Here is a 26946-nt window from a genome sequence, read left to right as displayed (position 1 = left end):
CCAGAGACTTGGGCGCGGTAGGTTGAGGCTGAATGTTTTTAGGACGATGGCTTGCGGATTTCCATGCCTTGTTGAGGGGTGGTGAACGGTTACCTTCCGCCTTCTTTCCAGTGGTCCCTTTGATGCTTCGGGCTATTGGACTTCTTCATCTTTGGATGTTTGCCCTCTTGTGAGGACGCTTTCTACAGGCCACTTGAACGGCCATAGACTTCATGAGACTTCTTGTACTTCTTTGTGATTTTCTTGGATTGCTTGAGCTTCTTTGGGATTCTTTGTTGTTTGGACTTCTTCGAGATTCTTCGTTGCTTGATGGGGGACCCACCTTGAGAACTTGGAAGGCAACCACTCACCTTGGTGGACTAAAGAACCCTCCGGCACTTTATCTGGCGCTTATGGTGGCACACCCCGGGGTTGTCATGCGGCTTCGCACCCAGTCCAACTTGCGTCGGTTAGGCGGCCGTTCAATGATCTTTTTCCTAGGGGCTTCCCTGGGGCGTGAGCCTCTGTGAGCGAGTGGCCCGCCGGGAAGCATAGAGCGCGGAGCCTCGGTACGATGAAGTGCCCAAGTAATCTTCTCCACTGCCTCCGGAAGCATACACTTGGTACGTGTCGTGATTTGCGGGTGTGTTGGTTGCCTTGTTTGCAACACTTTGTGCCGCCCTCCGACGAGTCCTAAGGCAGCCCAATCTTCAATCACCAGCATGGGGTATGTTGAGGGAAAGCCTTTTTTTTGTTTGAAAATGGGGAAATGAATATCCACACTATGCATATTTGAATGCACCATGGATCCGAGCCGACTGAAAAGTTCCCCATCACAAAAAACGCCAAAGAAAAGAGAAAAAAATGGCAACGGAAGAGGCAAATTTCAACAAAAATACTTCTTAAGGAACCTTCCGTTGATTGGAGGCATAGGCCGGGATCCTTGAGAATCGACCAGCTGGTATGCACCCCCGTCGTAGACTTGCTCTATGGCGTAGGGTCCTTCCCACTTTGGCTCGAACTTCCCCTTCGTCTTGTGTGTGACAACGATAGGGCGCCTTAGCACAAGGACCAGTTCACCTTTTCGAAACACGCGATGCTTGACGAGCTTGTCGTAGGCTCTCACCATGTTCTGGCGATAAAGCTCCAAGTTCTGCAGGGCATAAAGACGCTCCTCCTCGAGGGCATCGAGCTCCTGGAATCGCAGGTGTACCTGTTCGTCCTTGGTGAGTTCATCTTGAATGGCCACCCTTAGCGAGGGTAGCTGGACCTCCAATGGAAGTACGGCTTCACTTCCATAGACGAGGGAGTAGGGAGTAGATTGAGTTGGGGTACGGACCGTGACGCGGTACGCCCATAAAGACTCGAAGAGACGGTCATGCCGATCTCTTCTATGTCTTGTCACCGTCTTCTTGAGTATCTTGCCGAGCGTCTTGTTGAAGGCTTCAATGGCTCCATTGGCTTGTGGGTAGTAGCCGGTGGAGTAGTTCCACTTGATCTTGTACTTCGCCATGAACACTGTACATCTTCTTGGACTTGAAGGCTTTGGCGTTGTCCGAGGTGATGCGGTGTGGAATCCCAAAGCGATATATAATATTTCGCTCTAGGAAGTTGATGACGTTGTCGCTCTTCACCTCCCGTAGCGGGACAGCTTCCGCCCATTTGGAGAAGTAGTCCGTCGCTGCAAGGATAAAACGATGGCCCCTCGAGGAAGGTGGATCGATTGGGCCGATGACGTCGATTCCCCAGGCGTCGAATGGCCAGGAGGGAACAGTGGGGTATAGGGGAACTGGCGGTTGATGCTTGAAGTCGCCGTGGATTTGGCAACCGTGGCACGACTTGGCTACCCGAAGGCAGTCCGTCATGATACCGGGCCAATAGTACCCAGCTAAGCGTATGCTGTGGTACACCTTTGCTCCGCCTTGGTGTCCGCCGCAGACTCCGTGATGCATTTCCTGCAAAATCTTTTCGGCCTCACCTCGGTTGACGCACCTAAGTAGGATCTCCTGCCCATGAGACCGTTTGTATAAGACACCGGCCTTATAGACGTAGGAGGGCAATCGTCTTTGGAGTTGGCGCCTCTTGACGGGGTCGTCGGGGAGGCTGCCGTGCTTGAAGTAGTCGAGGAAGGGCTGCAGCCACTCATCCTGATCCACCACGTTTGTTGTGATGGTGTTGACTTCATACTCCGGCGGGATGAGTTCCAGAACAGCGGGAAGAAGCCACCTTTCTTCGGCCGTCACCTGCATAGATTTATCATCCGGAAGCACCGGTGCTGCCGCTAGTTTCGCCAAGGCGTCCGCGGGCGCATTTCCGCTTCGTGGCACATGGAGAACTTCAACTCTGGAGAAATTTCTCCATGAGATTCCGAGCCGCATTGTAGTACGGCACCGGTTCGGGCTTGCGTACTTCATAGATGCCGTTGACCTGCCCGACGATGAGCTGGGAATCTCCATAGGCCCGTAAAGAACGGACATCCATGGAGAGAGCCGAGGAGGAGGCCGAAGATGAGTGCCTCGTACTCCGCCTCGTTGTTAGAGCACTCCTCCTTGAGAAGGGAGAAGGAGTGATACATCACCTCCCCTCGTGGAGTCTTGAACACCAGTCCTGCACCGGCCCTTCGTCTTGGGGTTCCGTCTGAATTGGCCTCCGTACGGGAAGCGCCGTCGAAGTAGAGCTCCCATGGACCTTCGAGCTCGGCGACGAACACCTCCTCATCAGGAAGGTTGGTGATGAGCGGGGAGTCCTCCGGGATGGGGTGCGCTGCAAGAAAATCTGCCAATGCTTGCCCCTTGATCGCTTTCTGGGGGACAAATGTTAGGTCAAACTCCATCATGAGGAGCGCCCATTTTCCTAGTCGCCCCATCAACGCAGGCTGACTTAGTACGTACCTTATAGGGTCCGCTCTTGCAACGAGCTGGATCTGTAGCGCTAGCATGTAGTGTCTCAGCTTCTTCAAGGAGAAAATTAGCGCCAAGCATAACTTCTCTATTGGAGAGTAGTTCCGCTCAGCGCCCACCATGGTGCGGCTTAGGTAGTAGCAAGCCACCTCCTTCCCTTCATCATTGTGTTGAGCGAGTAGAGCGCCTATCGAAGCGAGGCTGCGGCTGCAATGTATAGAATAAGGGGCGCCCTTTTACAGGAGCTGCCAAGACGGGCGGACTAAGCAAGTACCTCTTGATGTCGTCGAAGCCTCTTTGACAAGCTTCATCCCATACGAACGGAGCTCCTTTCTTCATAAGGCTTGAGAAGGGCTGAATGTGTCCGGAGAGGTTGGAGATGAAACGACGAATGTATGCTAGCTTCCCTTGCAAGGCCCGCAACTCCTTGAGATTGCAGGGTGGTGGCATGTTGAGGATGGCCTTGATCTTCTTGGGCTCGATCTCTATGCCTCGGTGGTGTACGATGAAGCCGAGGAAGAGCCCTGATTGCACGGCGAAGGCGCATTTCAGCGGGTTCATCTTGAGCTGGTGTCGACGTAGACGCTCAAAGACAACCCGCAGGTCCTCCTTGTGATCTTGGCGTTCTTTGGTCTTGACCACCATATCGTCGACGTAGCATTCCACCGACTGATGGATGAGGTCTCCGAGTATGTACGTCATGGCACGTTGGTATGTTGCACCTGCATTCTTCAAGCCGAATGGCATGACGGTGTAGTAGAAGTTGCCCTTCGGGGTCCTGAACGCGGTGTCGATGGCGTCTTCTGGGTCCATCTTGATCTGATTATAGCCAGACGAACCATCCATGAAGGACAGTGCGCCGTGGCCCGTGGTGGAGTCGACAACCATCTCCGTGATGGGCAAGGGAAAGTCGTCCTTGGGGCATGCTCGGTTTAGGTCGCGGAAATCCCGGCGGACCCGTACACTGGCCGTTCTTCTTCTTCACGGGCACAATATTTGCGAGCCACCGGGTGTATTTGGCCTCCTTGATGAAACCTGCAAGGATAAGTTTGTCTACCTCGGCGATGACCTGGTCTTCAAACTGCGGACGTAAGCGTCGCGGAGGTTGCTTGACCGGACGGTGATATGGGTCAATCGCCAGCTTGTGAGTGGCGACACGAGGGTCGAGGCCCGGCATCTCCTTGTAGTTCCAGGCGAAGCAATCCCTGTACTCCATCAGAAAGCATCGATAGCCTTCTCGCTCCTCTTCTGTCAGCGTGGCGCTAACAAAAGTTGGGCGTGGATCATCTTCCGTCCCAAGGTTGACTTCAACGAGCTCGTCGACGGTGGGTTGTCCACCATCTTCTAACTCTGGTGGAGCTGATGTGGACCCGAGCTCCTCCTGTACCTCCGATGGATCACCGTTGTGGTAGCTTTGTCGGTGAAGACCGCGATGTGAAGTTTCGGCGTCGTCGCCTGAAGAGACGAAAGTAGCATGGCAAGTGACTCGTGGGCCCTCCTCTTCCTCGTCGGATCCTTCGAGGTTGATGTAGCCAAGCCCGAACTTGGGACGAGCCTTGTGCTTCCTTTTGATGAGATCTTCTGCTTGCCTCCACCACTCCTCGCACACCGCGGGTGGTGGGGGTATTCTGTTGTTTCGCTGAAGAGTAAAGCCGGCTTTCTCCATCAAGCGAGCCATCTTGGGCTCAGCCTTCATAGTGGATAGCGCTTCTTCTGTATCACCGCGAGGTTGAGGAAGTTCAAATATAGAATCACAATGTTGTACCTGCGGAACTTTATAGAAAATGGTTTGGGTTTTAGACCCAGACAAACTTGGGATAGCCCAAACCTCCAATGGGGAAGTCATAGATATGTAAAGAGACGGGGGCTGCATGCCTTGAGCTCCCCTTGCGACTTCCTCCATTTCTTGTATTCTTCTCCTAACCACCCCTCCTTGCGCGGGCATGTGCTCGTCCTTTCGGGCGCCGCGTGCCCGCAGCGTGATGGGCGCCGGCGCATCACCTGCGCCGATAGGCACTTTGAGTTCATCCGGGCACCTGCGAGCTTCCAAGAGTTAAACAACCGGGCTCATGGTGCGCCAAAGTCGATGAGGATGTGGTAGTCTCGCTTGAAGGCGTCGTGGTCGACCTCAATGTGATTGTTGTCGGTGATGGTAATCTCGCCTTCAATAGTAACGGTGCCGATGAGGTAGGTGTCGAAGAGCCTGCCCCCAGCGAGGTTGGAGTAGAACCTCCCGCCCCCGGCGGGAAGGAGTGCTTGAATTGATGTTGCGCTGTTGAGGAAGATCGTCTACGCCCGGCATGTTTGCGACTCCGGGAGGAAGCGCCTCGTACGTCGGCCGGAGAACACGGCATGATGAGGCGCCTTGTCTCCGCTTCGGATGTGACACCTGGTTTGACTAAAACGTCAACCGCCGGTGTTGTACGCCCCATCTTCCGGTCGCTATCTTCGACGGGGAAGTAGTACTTCGCATCCGCATGATGTGACTCCTGGACGGTGTAGGGGTTGGTGTTGCCAATGATGCGTTGCTGTGTGCCGTTGCCGTCGAGGAACTTCAGGCATTGGTGAAGAGTAGAAGGCACCACGCGATACTTATGTATCCATGGCCTCCCCAAGAGGGCCGAGTAAGAGGTGTTCGCTTCGATGACGAAGAATCGCACCTTGAAGCTGAAAGTTGACATTTGGATCTTCACTGTGATGGCGCCCAACGTCGGCTTTCCTTGGTTGTCGAAGCCGCATATCATCACGTCTGTGGACTCCAAGTCTTCTTCCGTGAAACCGGCCCGCTTAAGACTCCGAAGGGGCAAGATGTTTACCGCAGATCCTGGGTCAATGAGGATCCGACGAAGGTACGCAACGCCAATGTTTCCCTCCACATAGAGCGGACGATTGTGGGCGCCATCTTCTATGAGGTTGTCGTCCTCGTCGAATGTGATCTCATTCACAAACAAGGGGTTGGAGAAGAGGCGGTGTTTTGCCATGCACACCTCGTAGAGTTCCGGAGCTTGGAGCGCCTTGACAAGGGCTTCACGAAGGTCCGGGACCATCATGAGTGCATCATGCACACTCGAAGTGCGGGGATCCTCTTGAGGTGGGCGATGATGTTGTAGTCAACGTCGTGTGGCTTCGTCTTCCCTTCACCATGACCTTCCGGCGCTTCCTCGTGCGAAGGGACCTCCTTCGGGCCGCCGGCTTGTCAACTCTAGCTTGCTTGGGCTTCACGGGGTCGGGCGAGAACTTTGCCTCCACGCAGGTTCATGTTCACCTCTTCCACCTGCAAGTTCTTCATGGCGTCTTCAGCAAGGAACGCCTCCTGTTCTTCGGGAGTAAGCATGCCATCGGAATCGGAACTAGGCGTGTCCTTGTAGTCAAGGATGACGTTGCAGCTCACGACGTTGGATGATTGGGAAGAGGTAGCTTCCTCTTGTACTTCCTCCGTCCCATCGCTTGGCGCCTTCTTCTTTGGCATGAACTGTGCCAAAGCGGGCAGAACGTGCCCCCGTCGAGGGAACGCCTCGTCTCCCTCTGATAGAGGGACAAACCTTGACGGAGGGCGGCGTTGACTTGGGTTGAATCGCTTTAAGATTGTTGGAGGAGCGCGTGTTGATGATGTCGAGCGATGAGGTGGAGGTGGGAGGTTCCTCGAGTACGACCTTCTACGCGCCATGCTCCATGGCTCCTCCTTGCATGCGGTCGGGGTCGCACCCCTTTGAGAGATGGGCATGGGTACCGCAGCAAGGACAACGTTGGATAGCTGGCTCTCAACTTGTGAGAGCGGCACCCATGCATCTTCGTACTCCATGCCTTGGCTTGATGTAGCGGTTGGTGTGACGCTTACCATGTTCACCGCATGATAATCGGGATTGATGGCTTCTGGGTCCAGGTTGATCCTCTTTTCATTGACGGCTCTTTGTAGCCATTCTTTGAAGGCGATGCAATCCTCGATGACATGACCCACGTACCTATGATATGGGCAAAATAGAGCATTATCCGTCATTCTCACCTGGTCGGGTCTTTGAGGTTCTGGTAGGTTCAAGGCTCGATGTTCCATCAATTGATTGAACATGTCCTTTACTAGCTCCCTGCGGAAGATGTATTGCTTCTTGAGGAGTTCATGCAATGATGGGCGTTGCCTTCCTCCGGCTTGATCACCTCTTGCACCCAAGAAGGGCACATTGCCTTGTGGTGTCGAGGAGAAGACCTCCGGTGGCGTTCGCCTCCGCAGTTGCCTTCATCTTGCCTCCATTGTTAATTGGCTTGGATGTCGATGCGAATCGTCTAGTGGGGTCGAATGCGCTGGCGTTCTTGTAGAGCTCCATGATCTGCGGTGACTTCTCGAACTCTAACTTCGTGGCTGCCACCGCCGAGCTTAAGGCACTAAAGGTTCTTGGCTCACGCCGAGATACCTCAAGCGACCAATGTTGCTGCATCCCATGGACGCACATCTCGATGGCGTCCTCAAGGTGCATCTCCCGAGCGAGACGCACGTAGGCTGTTGCGGAAGCGGATGATATACTCGTCGATGGACTCCTCTCGACGCTGTCGGACCTGCGATAGTTCAACAATAGAGAAGTCTTTCTTCATGGCGACGAAGTGCTTCTTGAAGACCTCCTTCATGCCTGCCCAACTTCCGATGGCTCCGACCGGCAAGCGGCTATACCGAGTGGAAGGCGGGGCCGGTTAATGACCCGAAAATTGGCGAAGGAGAAGGGATGAGCTATTTGCGGTGTCGCCGCACGCCGCCTCGAAGTATGCCAAGTGCTCCCTTGCGTCGCCAGTCCCATCAAATTGACGGAACTTTGGTGGGTGCCATCCAGCGGGGAATGACACCCTATCGTGCCATGCTTCGTATGGCTTTTCTAGCTCGCTCTCTGAGGTTTGAGGGGTTTGATCGACCGTCAGCTGCTTGAACCTCTTGGTCACCATGTCTTCAATGAAGTCGTGGTATCCTTTTAACACGCTTGGTTGGGGTGCTTCATTGGAAGCACCTGCCGGGCTTGCCCATTGTCGAGCGTGTGTGTTTGGTTCTTGAAGTTGGCGCCCATCGTTGAGCTGCGTTGCTGCTACAGCGCCGTCTTGAAGCTCCTTCTCCTGTGGGTCTACCACTCTGTGTGGCAAGCTTGATGGTGAAGCGCCGTTGTTGGTGGTGTTCGTTCTATTCATCATGACCTCGATGAATGTGTCGAGCTTTGTCGTCAGGTTGTCAAGCGTCTTGCCCTGCTTCTTCACTTGTTCTTCCAGGGCCATCTCTCGCGCCGTTGGCGCGCTTGCTTCCGCAGATGCGGTGCCATCTTTGTTCACATCATCTATCGCCATGTGGGCAGGTGCGGTGTGGAGATCTTCAAGTCCGTCCTCGCGATCCGACAACTCGGAAGGAGCGAGTTCGTGATATGGCGGAGAGTGTGGAAGGTTCTGCAACGAAGATGATGAAGAGGCGTCGGAGAAGCTTTCTTCATCATTGTGGTCATCGTCCGTGCCCTCCTCTCCGGCTGACCCATCCGTCACACTTCGAAGTGCAATGGACTTTAGTCGTGTGCTTGGTCCAGGCCGACTCGCTACCTGCAAAAGTTCATCTCGATCCAGTGGAAGTCTCGAGGTTATGTCGGTGTAGTGACACGGTGATATATCCGGATGATATCCCGAGTCTCCATCGGAAAGTGAGCCCTTCCCGGTCATGATAGGAAGACATGGGGCAGTCGATCTTGCTCCCTCCTCTGACGTGGATGTGCCTGCCTTTGCCCCTGCATCGGCGCCCTTGAACCATGAGCGTACATGGCCAAGACGCGGTAGGAACGCCATCTTGAAGTCCGCCTTTGGGTTTGGGACGATCTCCTCATCTGAGGGATAGTCGAACTCATGGGTGACTTGGGGAGGCTTCCATTCTTCATTTTGCTCTAGCCGTGGGCGCATCTGCTACGATGCCGCACAAAGCGAGGTTCTTCTCTGAAGACACCTTCTCCTCTTCAGCCTTTTGTCGTGCGATAGCTTCCTTGTCTTGTTCTACACCTGAAAGGGAAACAAGAGAGGGTTCCGCGGAGAGCATCGTGCCTTGTCCCGAGGTGACATTGGTTTCCGCCCCAAGATCCACTCCGTTGTTGGAGTAGGACGGTGAATGAGATCTCTCGATGCCTTCCATGGGCGTAGCTGTTGACGTTGGCGCCTTCTTCTTCGCCGAAGACGCAGGTGTCGTGGTAACCTTCACCTGTTCATCGTCTTGTCGAGGAGTTGCTGAAGGAAGCGAGGGTGGAACCTCTGCACTCTTTGCTTCCGCTGGTCCTGGGGGTGTCTTGCGTGGCTTCGGTGTTAGGCGGTTGAGCAGGTAATTGTACCGCTCATGACGCTCCAACTCGGGGAGATGCGGAAGCCGATCCTGTCATTTTCTTGCACGACCCCGCCATCGGGTCGCACACGAACCCGGGTGTACCGCAACACCAAGTCCTCGAGTTCTTTGTACGAACTCGTCGGTTCCTTCGGCGTCTCTCCCGCTTGCGTTGGTTCTCCGTGGCGGCCCTCGAAGGTACCTGTGGGGTGGGAAGAACTGGTGGTGCAGCACGAGTAGATGAAGTGGCCGCTTCTCTTGGTAAGCGCGCATGAAGTTGCTCTCCCCGCCTATGAGGGGAAGAAGGTCGAAGGGGAAATGGCGCCCGTAGAGGATCCCTTGGTCGCCACACTTGCGTGGGACGAGAGTCCCGCTCCTCGTCTTGATGGCGTGACCATCGGTTCCACCGTGGGGGCATGTTAGGATGCCTCCCATAGATGGGTCGAGTTGGTGAAGGCGGACGTCGAGGCGCCAAGGTTCGACGCTCATGTTGAGGACGATAACTCGGGACTTGGCGCGTCATCCTGCCCCCAGCTCGCGTCGGCGATGTACGTGGCGCCCCTTGATCACGAAGCTGCCGTTGGATGTTGTCCATTTGGTCCTGCAGCTGGCGAAATTCTCGCCGCAGGTCCTCGTTGCGTGGCGCAGGTGCCTCGTTCCGAAGAACGGAGAACCTATTGTCATTGGGAAGTGACTTCCGTCCACCGTCGACGTGTGGAGGCACGTTGCCCACGTTCCCCGCCTATAGTCTTCAAGGTTGATGGAGACCGTAGGACCTGGAAGAATGGGCTCTTTGCGTGAGCGCCGTTTCCAAAACTCCTTCATGATGGTTCGCCGCACCATCTCCTTGACCTTCAACGGCTCGTTCGCCCATTCATCGGGGAACAAGTTGTAGGGTGGGGTCAAGGTATTCGCGTAGGTGAACACTTTGTCAGCAAGGTCCTTCGCATCAAGGGACCAATCTTCCTCCGGCACCGCGCATTGAGCGATGCGGGAGCTTATCTGTTGTTGGAGGTTTTGTACCTTACGGTACTTCCTCCTGTAGTTTCGAAGCGGGTGCGGGCTATCGGACAAGCGAGCGCTTGCCATAAGCCTCCGCAAGTGGTAGGACGCCGCTTCCAAGCCCTCGAGGAGCTCGACCTCAGTGCGCCTAGTTGTTGGTGCAGGCGGCGCCGGAGGTGGTGTCGGGGTAGGCGCACGCAGTGGACGCCGCACCTGTTCTCCCGTTGATGGCCATGATGCGTAGGCGTTCGCTGCCTCCACATCTCCTCGCATTTCGGCCCTTGTTGACTCCTTCAACAGGGCGCGGGCCTCAAGCATAAGCTCGCGGCGCTCCTTCTTTGCTTTGGCGGCCGCCCGCCTTTGCGCCTTCTTGGACTGCACAACTTGGAATTGTGCAGGGTCCTGCGCTTGGTGCATGTACACCTTGGCGCCAACCTCGAAGAACACAGTCGGAGGCCGCGTCCCGAAGTGGATCGTCATCGGCTCCGTGTACTTGTATAGTCCTCCTGCATAAGATATCTTCGATCAGCGGAGCTCTATACCTTTGCCTTGTCATGCGCCATGATGTGCAGATGGATGGACGGGCGAAGACGATTCCGACGACCACAGCGAAGCGAAGATGGGAGGAGAACCACGTCCCACCGGGCGTGCCAATTTGTTTGACACGAGAAAAACGTTCGACGCGACTCCCGCGAGTAGGGCGGAAGGGCGTGGTTTCTCTCATGCGCGCCGGGGATCGGTAAAAGAAAGAATGCGGGCGTGCCAGTGTATAATAATACACAAAGAAACAAAAGAGATTCGGGAACAGTATTTCATTAATCGTGTTGATAACAAATACAATTCCCATGTGTTGCGCTCCGTGGCCTACTAGCACGGCCAGCCTGACTAGGGCGATTGCAGTCTCCTGATTCCCGGGGCCTCGGGAGGCTCCCGGTTAATTACTCCCGCGGGTTACGCCGCGAGACACCTCCGATTAAGCCGTGTGGTCGTCTTCGTCGTCTTCGCTTCACGTCCCGCATGCATGATATGATGGTGGTGTATGTGGGTGGGCAGCGGCGAGCCCGTGTCCTCGTCGGTACACGCGCCGCCGTAAACGTGGCCTGTGCTGCGGCCTCGCCCGCCCTCGCCGTCGCGCCTCGTCGGTCTTGAGCGACGATGATGAGTGTTGTTGAAGTAGCATGATGCAGTCCGTTGAGCTGGGACTTCTTGACGACTTAGCGGCATCGTCGGGGTGTGCAAGGGGTACGTCTCACGGGAGTAACTTATCGGGAGACATGCGTCGGTGTAAAACCAACACACGCTTATGTCGGCTTGGCCGGTGTGGTCGGCGCCGTGACCGGGCCCGACGCCGAGTACACGGCAGTCGGCGCAGCTTAGGCGCCGTCTCACAAGGTAGGCAGAGAGTGGCATCGGGGCGTCGTTTTGTTGACGAGGAGAAGGGCCGGCCACCTAGCTGGGCACGTACACGTCCAAGTACATGGGACTTGTATGACCCAACGCATCATCTTATGCCCTTGCCGCTGCTGCTGTTCTGGTCACGTTGCACCCAGCTCGATCGGCCCTCCATGGCAACGAGCAGCCAGCCGCCGGCAGACAGCTGAACACACGCCGGCTCGGGTACCTGTACGCCTTCCTCTTAGTCTGTGCGCCGAACGCCAAGCCGCGCGTGTCCACTAGTGACGCGGAACCTGCACGCTGGGCTGGGTCAGAGCGCCACGATGTCGGGCGGAACCTGTACGTCAACCTGTTCGTCGTGAGCAACCTGTACGTCGCGAGCATAGAAGCTCATGGCTGGTTGTCTCATGTTAGCCACGCGCGCAGTGCCCATGTGGTACGCGTACACCGTCTCGGTAGCACCAGGTTTGCCGAACCTGTACGCCGGGTTGCTCCTGTACGTCAACTGCGTCGTGCTTGAGCCTGTACACCGCTGAACATCATGGTCGCGGCGAGGTCCGATGAAGTCAGCAGCAAAGGGTTGCACGTCCGCAGCGCCTCGACGCCGTCACCGAGTCGCACTTGTACGGAGGACTTCGGGCTGGCCTCGTAGATAACCTGTATGCCGGTCTGTGCGGCACCCGGATACGTCGCTCGACGGGATCGCTCCTGCTGGCCGAGATGCGCCTGTCCGCCGGGCTGCGTGGGCAGCTCCGGTACCTGCAAACCCACGTGCACGTGTACGCCCATCTGCATGGGCCGAGCCGCACCTGTACGCCGTCGTTGTTCGGTCCTGTCCGTCAAGGTCCTTGGGCTGCATCTGTCCATCGAGGTCTTGAGGTCGCACCTGTACGCCAAACTCCTGGGGCTCATGGTACGGCTGGCGAAGTGCACACCAACCCGAGCCGTCGCGCGTTGGCTTCTCCACGGTGCTGTCCTCCAGATCACAGCGAACGGATAGGCAATGGCGAGCTTCATGGCCCAACGGACACGCCGGCCGGCGGGCTGCATGATGGCGAGCGCCATGGCGACGACGTCCGAGTCTCCTTCCGCCATGCTAGCTGGGAGAGGTAGAGAGGACAGAGGGGAGAGAGATGCAATTTAATCGTGGTTCTCACCGTTGGGAAAACTCAGCTTCGCCTCCATTGATCTCCTCCGATCTTGCTCCTAACCTGTACGCCAAGTGCTGCTCTTTTGGTTTGATGGATGGAGGTGGGATGGTTTTGCCCTGGACGTGAACTTGGATGCAATCTCCGGCTCTTTCTCCTCTCGTGCGTGTCTCCTCTTCTTCTCTGCTTTTCTCTCTGTCTCTTCCCGATGTCAGGTCCCTTGTATTTATAGGCGGCAGCGAGAGCAGATAAGGCCGGGTCCGTGACCTCCGGAACAACTTCCCTGGTCGTTCAGTTTTCTTTCTTAAGGAGCACGTATATTATCTGCCGTTTAAAACTCTATCTATTATATGCTTCTAGAACCTCCGCGTGATACCCCGAACTCTTCTCTAGTTGAAGTTGCCACGTACAGGGTTCCATGCCGGCTGATCGATTCGTCGCGTGCGCGAGGAGCTGCCGAGCCAGACTTCGTATACGTGCCAAATCCATCAGCCCAAACTAAAGGACTCCTTGGCTGTCGGGTGGACCTGGACACATGACGAGCCAACTCATGTATTTGTACCTAACCAATTGATAACTTGCCTGGAGGTGGACCTCTCCGGCCGTCCGCTCGGCATGTACCGTATACGATGTATTTAACGTGTATACATACAGCTTACAAACAATGTGAAGATTGGTTTCCATCAGCCGACGTCCACGTCGCACAGACGGTAGCTTGTATCTGTGTCTATGCTAGCTACAAAATCATGTCGAACAGAGAAGAAGAAGGAAAACTCCATGGAGTGCAGAGGCCAGTATATTTCATTAGTGAAGTATTATCGCCTTCAAAACAGAGATACCCGCAGTACCAAAAGCTAGCATATGGAGTATTCACAACCGCAAGAAAATTGCGGCACTATTTTTCGGCGCATCCGATAATAGTGGTCAATGAGACGCCTTTATCCAACATACTCAACAATCCAGAAGCTACAGGCCGTGTCTCCCTTTGGGGAATAGAACTTTCTCCTCGGGACATCACGTATGAAAAAAGAAAGGCAATAAAGTCGCAAATTTTACCAGACTTCATCGCAGAGTGGATGGAGTTGCAAAACACAGGACCTCCGGATTTATCGAGAACCTGGACTATGAACTTCGACGGGTCAAAAAGGTTAGAAGGAGCTGGAGCAGGAGTGATACTCATATCACCTGAATGCGACAAATTGAAATACGTCATGCGGATGACGTTCCCAAACGCATCTAATAATGAGGCAGAATATGAAGCCCTTATACATGGGATGAAGATGGCGAAAACCTGCGGTGCAACTCGACTAAAATTATTTGGCGACTCACAATTGGTGGCTCAGCAAGTTATGAACCAATGTGATGCGGTCAATGATAGCATGGTGGCGTACAAAGAGATGTATAATGAGCTGGAGAAGCTGTTTGATGGATGCGAAGTAAGCCATATCAGTAGGTTGAGCAATGATGAAGCCGACGTTCTTGCAAACATCGGGTCGCAGTGCCTCGCAATTCCTCCAGGTGTGTTCTGGGAAGAGATAACAGAAAGATCCACGAAGCCGAAGAAATTAACAAAGAAGGAGAAGAACGAGAAACCTTCGGGGGCTGCGAAAGAAACATTGGAAGAAGAAGAAGAGGAACATGATCTAGTACTGATGGTGCAAATCCCATGGATGCAGGCGTACATATCATACATCCTAAGAAAGACAATACCCGACGATCCAGTTGAAGCAATGCGAGTTATTAGACGATCCAAAGCTTTCACGGTGGTCAAAGGGGAGTTGTACAAGCGAAGTATCTCGGGTGTGTTATAAAGGTGCGTTACACCCGAAGAAGGCAGAACAATCCTGAAGGACGTACACGAAGGAATATGTGGCCACCACGCGAGCAGTCAAGCTATTGCACCCAAAGTTTTTCGAGCTGGATTCTACTGGTTAACAGCAATTGAGGACGCGAAGGAGATAGTGCGAACTTGTGACGCATGTCAGAGATTTGCCGCAAAACCCCACTCTCCGGCAGCAGAATTAATGCCAATACCATTATCTTGGCCCTTTGCTCAATGGGGTCTCGATATGGTGGGAAAGTTACACAAAGCTTCACCAGGAGGATACGAGTACATGTTGGTCGCTGTCGATAAATTCACCAAGTGGATAGAAGCAAAGCCGATAAATTCACCAGATGCAGCATCAGCAATAAAATTCGTGAAGGGCATCGTTTTTCGATTTGGAGTACCTCACAGCATCGTCACAGACAATGGTAGCAACTTTACGTCGAAGGAGTTCAAGGCATACTGCGCAGAAGTAGGCATCAAATTGCACTTCGCGTCAGTTGGGCACCCGCAAACCAACGGTCAAGTCGAAAAAGCCAATGGTATTATCTGCAATGGTATCAAAAAGCGCCTGCTAGGACCGCTTGAAAAAGCTCGACACACTTGGCCAGAAGAATTGCCAAGTGTTTTGTGGAGTATTCGAACAACACCAAACACGGCGACACAAGAAACTCCGTTCTTTTTAGTCCACGGAGCTGAGGCAGTACTACCGATTGAAATAGAGCATGACTCCCCAAGAGTCACAGAGTATGACGAAGAAACTTCAAGAAGACCTTTGGAAGACGATGTGGATGCACTTGACGAAGCTCGGGATGAAGTACTCTCACGAGTCACCAAATACCAGCAGGACCTGAAAAACTACCATAGTCGACGGTTGCGGCCAAGGTCTTTCCAAGTCGGGGATTTGGTCTTACGGCTCAATCAACAAAGTACTGAAAAGCTCGAGTCACCGTGGCTGGGCCCTTACGTCGTTATGGAAGTAATCGAAGGAGGAGCATACAGGATCAAGGACAAGAAGACAGGGGTTCCCCAGAAAAACCCCTGGAACGTGGCGCAGCTCAGGCGTTTCTACGCCTAGGGCTGAAATATAGTCTTCCTTTGTAAAGATACAATGTACTGAAACGCCCGCGAGTTTTCAGACGCACTCTTTTCCTTTTTCGGGGCACCGAGTGGGGCCGGGAAAGGTTTTTAATGAGGCGGGCTCGCGGTGCTACAATATAATAAATATAGTGGAGATACATATCTTTTTCTTCGATACGCTCGGGGGCTTACACCTTGAAGTTACAATATAGATGAATTTAACAGACACAAATATCTCGCCTTGGTACCAAATACCTCGCCAGATCAAACAAAGTTACAAGATAGCAATCAAAGACAAAACACTCGGGGGCTTATACCCGCAAATATAGTATACTCAATAAAAATTCAGATGCCTTGGTTTACAACCTCGCATAAAAAATAAAGAGATTTACCACCGAAACACTCGGGGGCTTGAGGAAGAAAAATAGAAATATTCCCTAAAACTTTACAATACAGTATATGTTTACAACCATACAGGACGCCACTTTAAGAGAAAAATCGACAAGTTCAAAGAAAAAGAAAGTCAATTCCGGCTCAGTATATTATCTATGGTCATCCGCCCAGCATTTGCAGTGCGGGTACTATGTTCAGCATAGCTGCCCCTTACGAAGAATTCAGAGTCCATCCGAAGAAGTTCATCCATCATATCTTCTGCAACAGGGGTCACATGATCATCAATTTTACTGACATCCCTCTTTCTTTTCGCCATCTTGGCTAAGCACTTGGTAACAATTTGGCTCATGTCAAATTTGGGATAGCAGATTTTGATCATCATCATAGCAAACCTGGCACCGGCAGATAGTTGAGCCCGTACAAAGTTATGGATACGAGGAGCATCCCGAAATTTTTCTATGAGACCAAGAAGAGTATCGGGTGCCTCGTTCCGAGGAAACATTGTCTTGTACACCAGGGACAAGGTCCTAGTGTAGAAATCAAGGAATTCACGAACCTGACAAGCGCGGTCCTGAAACTTAACAATCTGTCGGGTACGTTCTGGAGTGGCCCAGAAAAGAGACCCATGGTCAAGAGAAAGATTAACGAGGAGATTGGTCCTTGTGTTCACCCTCTCGTCTTCAGCAGCAGTATCAAGGAAAGAACCTATTTGACAATGGCATAGGAATTTCAGAGAAAAAGAACAAACAAGAAGACAGAGGAAGTGTTGATTTGGGAAAGCATACTTGACATATCTGTACTGGCTTCATTCATCAAATCTAGCATCAAATTCTCTCGAGCGGCTGCCTTTTCAGCCTCAGAAACGGCGGCTTCCTTAGCAGCTATAGCTTCTCGAGCTTGCTGGAGCGCAAATTCCTCTTTTTCGGATGCCTTGCGAGCTTGCTCCATCATCACAAGTGTTTGCTTCTTCGCATATTGAAGTTGTCGACGAAGTTCTTTCAATTCTCGAGCTAAATTTTTATTCGAGGAATCTTCACCAAGTTCAGTATCAACACGCACTTTCTTCGAGTGAGAAGAGGCAGGGAAAACATCGGAAGGACGAGGAGTTGCAGAATCGTTGTCAAAAATCAACTGAAAATAAAGAAATTTTCGACATCAATCATCCAGCAAGCACAGGTTTCCATCAAATCTCAAAATATGTACATTGCTATTACAAAAGAAAGGTCACTACTGGACTACCGAAGCAGTTGTCGCCGAAACTACTAAGGCGACAGCATCAAAAGATAGAACTAACAAACAAGAGGACAGGATGGTCTACTTGACCTCCGGCTTGGATGCACTTGGAGCAGGTGCTGGTTTCACACCAAGGAAGGAAAGGATTGGTCTGGCGGAAGGATTGGCAGCTTTAATTAGAGATTGCCATTTCTTCGTCTCCATCTCCCCTATGTCGCCAACCTTGGCCCAGTCAACGTTTTGCTGACTATTAGCGATCAGCGCGATGGTGCCCTCAACGCCAATCTTCAGACCTTCTTGGCGAAGTTTTAGCCCAAGATCTTCCGGCTCATTGAAGGCTTTGGCGAGATCAACAAAAGTAATGGGGACCTCTTTCTTCGGGAAGAAGTAGGGGAAAAGCTTCGACAGACCTGCCTCGGCGTTTTCAATGCCATCGCGTGCTTCATCCCCATGAATCTCAAGAAGGGTCAGCGCATCAAGAAGCTCGTCACCCTCAGGACCCTCAACTTCGTACTCCTGATGAGTTCTCCCTAAAAACAAGCAAAGAGTAGCTTATAAATAAAGAACGCGGAGAAAATGTGAAGTAACCCGAGGAAATACACAAGGATTCTGGCACTTACTAACAAAACGTCGACTCTGCGACTCGAAGCGAGAGAGGATTTCTGCTTCTCGAGCTGATTGCTGAGATATATTCTCGCTCAAGGAAGTTTCTGCGTTATGAAGCCTCTTTCGAAGATCTTCAATGGCGGCAGCCTCTTTTTCAGCTTTCTTGCGGGCTCTTTCGCTCTGCTCTAACTTAGCAGCAAGAGCGTTAGCACGCTTATTGGCTTCCGCAAGTTGTCCTGACAAAATACGCGACAATTAAATGTTATGACAAAAATAGTAGAGCGAATGCAACAAAGGAGATGGATGAAGATAGTACCTTCCAGTTTCGTGCTATGGTCACGATACCCGACGAATTGGGTACCAAGACGGATAAATTCCTTCATTAAAGGCTGAAAGGAGGACCAAAAGAAAAATAAGTCAATATAGCTAGTCTGGAATTGACAGCATATCGTACGAAACAAAGCAGAGATAAAAACACTGAAAGGCTCTGCACGTGAGCAAAAAAGAGAAGATTGAAACACTTACATCATTTAATGAAGGTGTCGAAGAGTCACAAGGGAATATGATGGTTTCCTTGGATGGCTCGACCCTTACCCTCTTTGGCGAAGAGGTACGGGGGCTCGCAGGTGGAGTCGAATGCTCGACGTTTTGTTGAGGAGGCGACGTTTCCTCCCCATCACGCTGAGTTTCGGACACAACTAAAGTACGCGACGTACTCGTTCGAGCAGCCGCGTCGATGGGTTGTTCCTCTTCCTCGTCATCACTACAATAAAAATGGCGGCAGTATAAGAAGCAAGATAGACAAGAAACGTCAAAACAAAAAAGTAAACAGTAAGAAGTAACTTACGAGCTGACGAGGGCATCAGTATATGGATTGAAAGCTGCCTTCCCATCTGAAGGCTCAGCTTCTTCGGCTTTGGAGGTGCCGGAATCTTTGACTTCATCCCTTTTCCTCTTCATCCTTGGAGAAGCGTGAGGAAGAGAGTGTGTCGAGGCAGTGGCTTCTGACTCAGCGGAAGCCGCGGATTTGTGGGAACCCGCGACTTCAGTGGCAGGGCGCGAGGTACCTTGGTTGTCATCGTCGACAACGGTACGGTCCTCAACTTCTCCACCTTCGGGAAGAGGAGGAAGAGAAACAAGGACATGGTGGTCCTGAGAAATAAAAGGGAAAAAAACGTCGACAAAAAGGTGTTAACAAGATAGTAGTCGACAAATAATAAACTCGAGAAGGCAATATAGCAATTAAAAGAGGAAAATTACCTCGGGAAGGGGATTGGCGCTATTATATGGCGCAATACGGCAAGAACTTGGAACTGAATCCTTCTTGTTGAGCGATGAGATTTTGCGGATAAGCTTTTCAAAATCCTTCAAAGGAAGATCTTTTGAGAGCCTATCGACATCTTTTTCACCAGCGTACTTCCAGAAGGGGTTTTTTCGAGCTTGAAAAGGCTGCACCCTAGTCCTAAGGAAATAAGCGGTAATCTCAATACCCGAAAGTTCCTTGCCGCGGGTGTTTTGTAGCTCGTGGATGCGAGTCATCAACGCCTCTTTCGCCAACTTCTCAGCATTAGTAGCTTCAGCATCCCAAGAACGGCGGCGAAGGATTTTGGCTTCTCCGTCAAAAGGGGCGATGTTTTCTTCCACTGGATTAGAGCTTTCTTCATGGATGTACATCCACTTCTTCCGCCAACCTTGGACGGAGTCGGGAAATTTGACGTCGAAATACTCGACATCAGAACGAACACAGATAACAACGCCGCCAATGTTATAGGCGACGTTGTGAGAGCCATTACGGCGGATGCAGAAGATGCGCTTCCACAGAGCCCAATTGGGTTGGACCCCGAGGAAGCACTCACATAGTGTGATAAAAATCGAGATGTGGAGGATGGAATTGGGCATCAGATGATGTAACTGAAGCCCATAGACAAAAAGGAGACCACGGAGAAACTCGTGGATTGGAGGAGAAAGACCTCGGATGAGGTGGTCAACGAAACTAACCCGATAGTCGATTGGAGGTTTCGGGTAGCTCTCCTCGTTGGGGAATTGGAGTGAGTCTTCCTTCTTGTTGAATCCCATCTTCCTCAGCAAATTGATGTCTTGGGCAGAAATCTTGGATCTCTCCCACTCAGCGCATCCCAGATCTGTTGTTGTCATCTTCGACTCCGGCGTGCTATGCCTAGTCAAACGGATGCGTGGCGGCATCAATGGACTTGGCGGCGAAGGGTGTGAGAGTGGTTGAGCGCTTGAAGCAACGGAAGCAATGGAGGATTTGCAGAGGAGGAGTAGAGATGCGGCGCGAGCGAAAGTGCTGAAGGAGGAAGATGATGGCTTTATGTAGTGGTGCGGCGAGTCGACGCAACCGTTGGATGGAAAAATTATGATGCAGATGACAAACACGTGGACAAGGGGTAAAAATGGATTTTTACTGAGAAGTGAACGGACAGGCGATACAGTATGAGTGCCAGAAAAAGCGGAGGACGTGTGTCCCCCACTTGCACGACGTGTCAATTGGATAGGAAAATTGGACCCACAAGGCAGAGAGAGAAGCGGTTCTCGCATATTCCCGATACAGTAATCGTGGCTATCGTAAGCAATGATGTCACCTTGACAAGAGAAATTTTCGACAAAGACGCATGACAAAAAAATTCGACAGCAAAAGATTATTGATTATTTCGGGAGCCTTTGATCAAATACAAGTTTTTGCCCAAATGCTCGGGGGCTACTTTGGAAAAAATGAAAAGTTCGAGAAAGACAAAATAGAAATGGTCTGAGCCTATGATCAAATACAAAATATTTGCTCATAGCCTCGGGGGCTACTCCCATCGGGAGCGCTCTTCGCGCACCCGAGAGATTTAAAAATTTCGTGAGAGAAAGAAAATATAGCGGCATAAAGCGTGGAGCCTACACCCAAGCACAAGTCCTTGGTTGTAGCCTCGGGGGCTACTCCCATCGGGAACGCTGTTCGCGTGCCCGATGAAATTATAAAAAAGAAAGATAGGAGAACAAGAGAGTATATTTCGAGTTAAAGTAACCTACATATACTCCCATCGGGAGAGCAATATAAGTCATCCGCTGACTCAATAAAATGTGCCATTCCAACAGCCGAATAAGCACTCGACAATATATTCTCAGAACGCCAAAGTTGCGAATAATTTCTGAGTGCCGCAAAACTTTGCGAAGGTAAGACCCCGAGATCCGTTCGAGTGGCGTGGCGCCGTCTCTGACGTCGGTTTGCTACTTCTATCCGTATCAACAGATACGAAGAAAAATCCTAACGGACGCGTTAGGTACCCGATAAATATGACTGGGACTCGACAGAATGGTAAGTGACATAGGCACCCCAAATGGGCCTGCCATAGATGGTACCCGGGATTTACTGAAGGCCCACTATCCGAAGAATAAGAAGATTCGGGAGCCCAAGATATATTAAAGAAAGCTAGAGTTGTAATAGAAAGTATATTTTGTAATCTGGCGGGACGAGTTAGAAACCGTCCCGGACTCTGTAACTTGTACAATACGAAACCCTCGGCTCCACCTCCTATATAAGGGGGAGTCGAGGGACAAAGAAAGGATCGAATTTACTGTCAACATAACCCTAGTTTTCATAACCGCCGAGTACTTTTCGCCTAAACCTTCGAGATCTACTTGCCCTCTACTTCTAGCAAAACCCTAGTCTACAATCTGTAGGCATTGACAAGTTAATCCTTTGTCAATTGGCGCCGTCTGTGGGAATTAGAGGCTGCAAGGATCTGATCTCGATGGCACGTTCAAGATCTTCGACTTCATCGACAGCAAGCAACGCGATGGATCGAGGTAACAAGGGAAAAACTGATCTATTCAATTTTATTCCTCACCCGCCCTCCCGTATGGATGCATGTGCCTATCTGGAGGAGCCCATCGTCATGACGTTCGGAGAATTCCGATTTGGCGTCAACAAGGAAGGATCCTACCGTCTCGAAGTTCCGATCTCGTCGGAATTTTCAGCGGTCGACTCCAACTTTTCGTCGACTGACGAGGAGTTTTCGTCGACATACTTCGTCGACAACAAGGCAAGCGGAAAGCTCGCCAAGATCTTCAGCAACACATCCTTCGAGTCATCTGCGGACTCCTTTATAAGCAGCGACTCCGACAGCGTCGACAGCTTCAACTTCATCGACAAGTCTGCTGCCATCGGAAAGGTCTTCACCACTCTATATGATGGTGTCACCAGTCCCGACAAAAATCAATGCACAAAATATCATCAGATCTATGTGGTAGAAGGGGCAGGCACATCAGACCCGCCAACATCGAGGCTTTCGACGAATTGGGAAATCCATACGTCGATCCCGCTGATCTCAGACATGGTCTAGGCACCAAATATCCTGGATCCACAACTCGCGCAAGAGTACAACTCCCGCAAAGCGCGTGGGATAGGGCCGCGAAAGCCATGGATGGTTCAGAACCCATGACCAACACCGCTACTGTACAGGAACTTCAAGCATATCAATATAGACTTGCTCGAGTAAGTAGAGAGTTGGAAAAACAGACAGCATCCTTGAATAGGAGAAAAGAAGCAGCTTCTGCATCAAGCAGACGCCGGGCAGATTTAAGTCGCCTTTCAGGAAATACAGGAGATAGTCACAGAGAAGCTCGGAGGAGAGCAATGTCCCGACTGCAAAACATACCTGAAGCAGAAAGAGGAAACATAATCCAAAATCTCGACATGTCCTTTATGTCGATCGATGAAAGAGGAAATATCATCCCGAAAACGCCAGAGGCAGGTTACATGGCAACACAAGCATACATCTTGGCATCCAGACCACCTGCTGGAGACCCGAGAGAACCATTGTTCAATATGGCGATGGCTGGAGTAGGAGTTATGGGAACAGCGTTTGCAACAACGCCTCCCGAAGAAAATCCCAGACAAAATAGTCCACGACACACCGCAGCAGTTCAAGACCCACCACGAGCAAGTGGAGCAAGAGACACAGCAGTCCAAGTAAGAGTGGACAGAGCGCGACAAGAAAGGAGGGACCGTCAGTACTCGCCAGAGCTTGCCGACGAAGATATGTGTGGGCTCCCATGCTTTACGAGAAGAGTGCGAAAAACTCGAGTCCCAAAAGGGTTCAAGTTACCAGAGAATTTCAAGAAGTTCGACGGCCTGCAAGATCCCGAGGATTGGCTCGTGGATTATCTCGAGATGGTGAAACTGGTAGGAGGAACCAGAGCAACAGCTATGCAAAGTATCCAAGTTCACCCGAGTGGTGCCGCAAGATCTTGGATAAAGAAACTCCCCTTGAACTCCATCGACAGCTGGGAAACCTTTGAGGACATCTTCGTGAAGAACTTCCGATCCACCTGCAAAAAACCCGCGTCGTTGGAAGAATTACGAGCGTGTCGACAAAAACATGACGAGTCGATGAGAAAATATATACAGCGGTGGAACATTATCAAAAACTCGGCAGAAGATATATCTGACGAGAGGGCAATAGATGCGTTCGTGGCAGGAATCCGACGAGCAGACTTCGTCGAGGACTTGGGAAGAACTAATCCCAAGACAATCTCAGCGTTGATGGAAATCGCTAACAAGTGGGCAGATGGAGAAGACGCAATATACAACAAACGACACAGGTCGCCAGAAGAGGATCGTAGTCGAAATTACCAAAATAGAAGGCGATTTTCTCGCCAGTTCTACAACAACGATGCTCCTGGCCATATATCGGCTGGTTTTCGGGGAAACCCTGGAGGAAATAGTCGAGATGATTATCAAAGGAGCAACGAGCAACAAGGCGACAATAGAGGTGATTTTCGCGGCAACAGACAAAATAATGGACCAAGGATTCAAAGACCTTACGTGTCTCCCGAGGAGATGATGAACGGTCCGTGTCAAATGCACTTTTACCTCGATAACAATGGAAAGAGACAGTCAGGACATCTCCAGAAAGACTGCCGCAATTTTCAGGCAATGTTGCGAGCCGCGGGAATCGCAAATGCCCAAGCAAATAACAGAAATCCTCGGGAGCCAAGAAGCGAGATTCACCTTCCACCTCCTCCCGCAATAACCGAAGAAAATCGACACCAGCTCAGAATAGCGGCAGCACCACAACCACCCCCATATGTCGATCCCAATTTCAATGGCGCAGTTTTGATGATTCAGAAAGCTAGGCCGTCCAACAGAGGCGCAGAAGGTCATATCTCGACAAGTGTTTATGGCGAGAGAAGATGCCTCCACCAACGAGTCGAGTATCTAAATTGGTCGGGGCAAGACATAGGCTTCACAATTGCGGATCATCCGCGAGCAAGTTCCTCGACCGGGACAATCAGCACTTATTCTACCCGCGAGTAATTGTCGGGTTCGACGTGTCGCGAGTTTTCATAGATGGCGGCAGCAGTTTAAACCTCATGTATGCAGACACATTGAGGAAGATGAACATATCCCTGGCAAACTTGAAACCAACTGACACACGCTTTCATGGGATCACACCAGAGAAGCCAAGTTACCCATTGGGCAAGATCAACCTCGACGTTCAGTTTGGAACCCGAGAAAACTACAGAATAGAGAACCTGGAGTTCGAAGTTGTGGATTTCCCGTCGCAATATCACGCTTTGTTGGGACGACCAGCTTACGCCAGGTTCATGGCAGTGCCGCATTATACATATCTGTTGTGGAGGTTGCCTGGGCCTAAGGGACCTATCACAATCAAAGGAAGCTTTGCACTGGCCGATAAATGCGACAAAGATTTCCATCGACTGTCGAAACTTTCGGGATGCAAGCAGAATATGCGGCACCTAGGCTCACTGATTATGATGTGCTGCCAGAGGTAGGAAGATCTAAGGAGCCAACTTTCAATATAAATAAAGATTCAAAAGAGGTACAGATCCACCCGACAGATCCAAAGAAAACGACGTCCATTGCTGCAAACATGGATGTCGCATAGGAAAGCGCGCTCGTCGAGTTCCTCCGTGAGCACTGGAAAATCTTCGCATGGTGTCCAGCCGACATGCCAGGAGTACCCAGGGAACTTGCCGAGCACCACCTCAATTTGGATCCTCTTGCACGACCAGTAAAGCAACCTTTGCGGCGTTTTTCAGAGCCTAGCCGCAAAGCTATGTTATCAGAAATAGATCGACTCAAAGATGCCGGGTTCATCAGAGAAATATCTACAGAAGCCACATGGGTAGCTAACCCAGTGATGGTGCCGAAGAAACACACAATAGTCCTTCGCATGTGCGTCGACTTTACGTGTCTCAATAAACATTGTCCCAAGGATCACTTTCCCCTCCCAAGGATCGATCAAATCATCGACTCCACGGCAGGATGTGAACGTCTTTCCTTCCTGGACGCATATTCTGGTTATAACCAGATCAGATTAAAAGAAGAAGATGAAGCCAAGACAGCGTTCATCACACCTTATGGCGTGTTTTGTTACAAAACAATGCCCTTTGGTCTGAAAACGCGGGAGCAACATATCGACGGATGATGCGAAGTGCCTAGCAACACGGATCGGGAAAAATGTACAAGTCTACATCGACGATGTCGTAATAACATCAAAGAAAGGGTCAACGTTGATTGAAGATTTGAAGGAAACCTTCGACAACCTCGACAAGTTCTGCCTCAAGCTGAACCCGACAAAGTGCTCTTTTGGAGTACCCGCAGGAGAACTTCTCGGGTTCTTAGTATCAGCAAGGGGGATTGAAGCTAATCCCGAAAAAATACAGGCCATCGTCACTATGAGAAAGCCAACAAAGTTGAAGGAAATACAACAGTTAACGGGGCGAGTCGCAGCTCTAAGCAGATTCGTCGCCAGGCTAGGAGAAAAGGCACTGCCGTTTTATGCGTTGATCAAGCAAGGAGAAAAATTTCAATGGAACGAGGAAGCAGACAGAGCTTTCGAGAATCTCAAGCGAGCAATTTCGACACCGCCAATATTGGTGGCGCCAAAAGAGAAAGAACCTCTCCTCTTGTACATTGCAGCTACACCTCAGGTGGTCAGCACGGCCTTAGTGGTGGAAAGGGAAGAAGAAGGTAAGCTTCATGGAGTTCAAAGGCCGAGTATATTTCATCAGCGAAGTATCGTCGCCGTCAAAACAGCGGTACCCGCAATATCAAAAGCTAGCATATGGAGTATTCACGACGACGAAGAAAATTGCGGCATTATTTTTCGGCTCACCCGATAATAGTGGTCAATGAAGCTCCCTTATCAAATATATTGAACAATCCAGAGGCTACGGGTCGTGTCTCCCTTTGGGGAATAGAACTTTCCCCTCGGGACATCACGTATGAAAAAAGAAAAGCAATAAAGTCGCAGGTCTTACCAGATTTCATTGCAGAGTGGATGGAGCTACAAAACACAGGACCCCCAGATTTATCGAGGACTTGGACTATGAACTTCGACGGGTCCAAGAGATTGGAAGGTGCTGGAGCAGGCGTGATATTAGTTTCACTCGAAGGCGACAAGTTGAAGTATGTTCGCGGATGACGTTCCCAAACGCATCTAACAATGAAGCAGAATATGAAGCTCTCATACATGGGATGAAGATGGCAAAAGCTTGCGGTGCAACCCGACTGAAAATTTTCGGCGACTCACAGTTGGTAGCACAGCAAGTCATGAACCAATGCGATGCAGTCAACGAAAGTATGATAGCATACAAGGAGGTGTACAATGAGCTAGAGAAGCTATTCGATGGGTGTGAAGTAAACCACATCAGCAGGATGAGCAACGATGAAGCCGACGTTCTCGCAAACATCGGGTCACAATGCCTCGCAATCCCTCCAGGTGTGTTCGGGAAGAGATCAGCGAGAGATCAACAAAGCCGGCAAAAACAAAAAAGGAGAAGAAAGAGAAAACATCGACGACACCAAGGGCACAGCAGAAGAAGAAGAAGAAGAGCAAGAACTAGTCATGATGGTACAAGTTCCATGGATGCAGAGCTTACATATCATACATCCTAAGGAAAGTCATACCCGACGATCCGAGTCGAAGCAAGGCGAATAATTAGGCGATCAAAAGCTTTCACCGTGGTAAAAGGGGAACTGTACAAACGCAGTATTTCGGGTGTGCTACAACGGTGTGTTACACCCGAAGA

Source organism: Lolium rigidum, chromosome 5 (assembly GCF_022539505.1).
Source record: "Lolium rigidum isolate FL_2022 chromosome 5, APGP_CSIRO_Lrig_0.1, whole genome shotgun sequence".
In the NCBI taxonomy this organism is placed as follows: domain Eukaryota; kingdom Viridiplantae; phylum Streptophyta; class Magnoliopsida; order Poales; family Poaceae; genus Lolium; species Lolium rigidum.
This window is presented reverse-complemented; position numbering follows the sequence as displayed.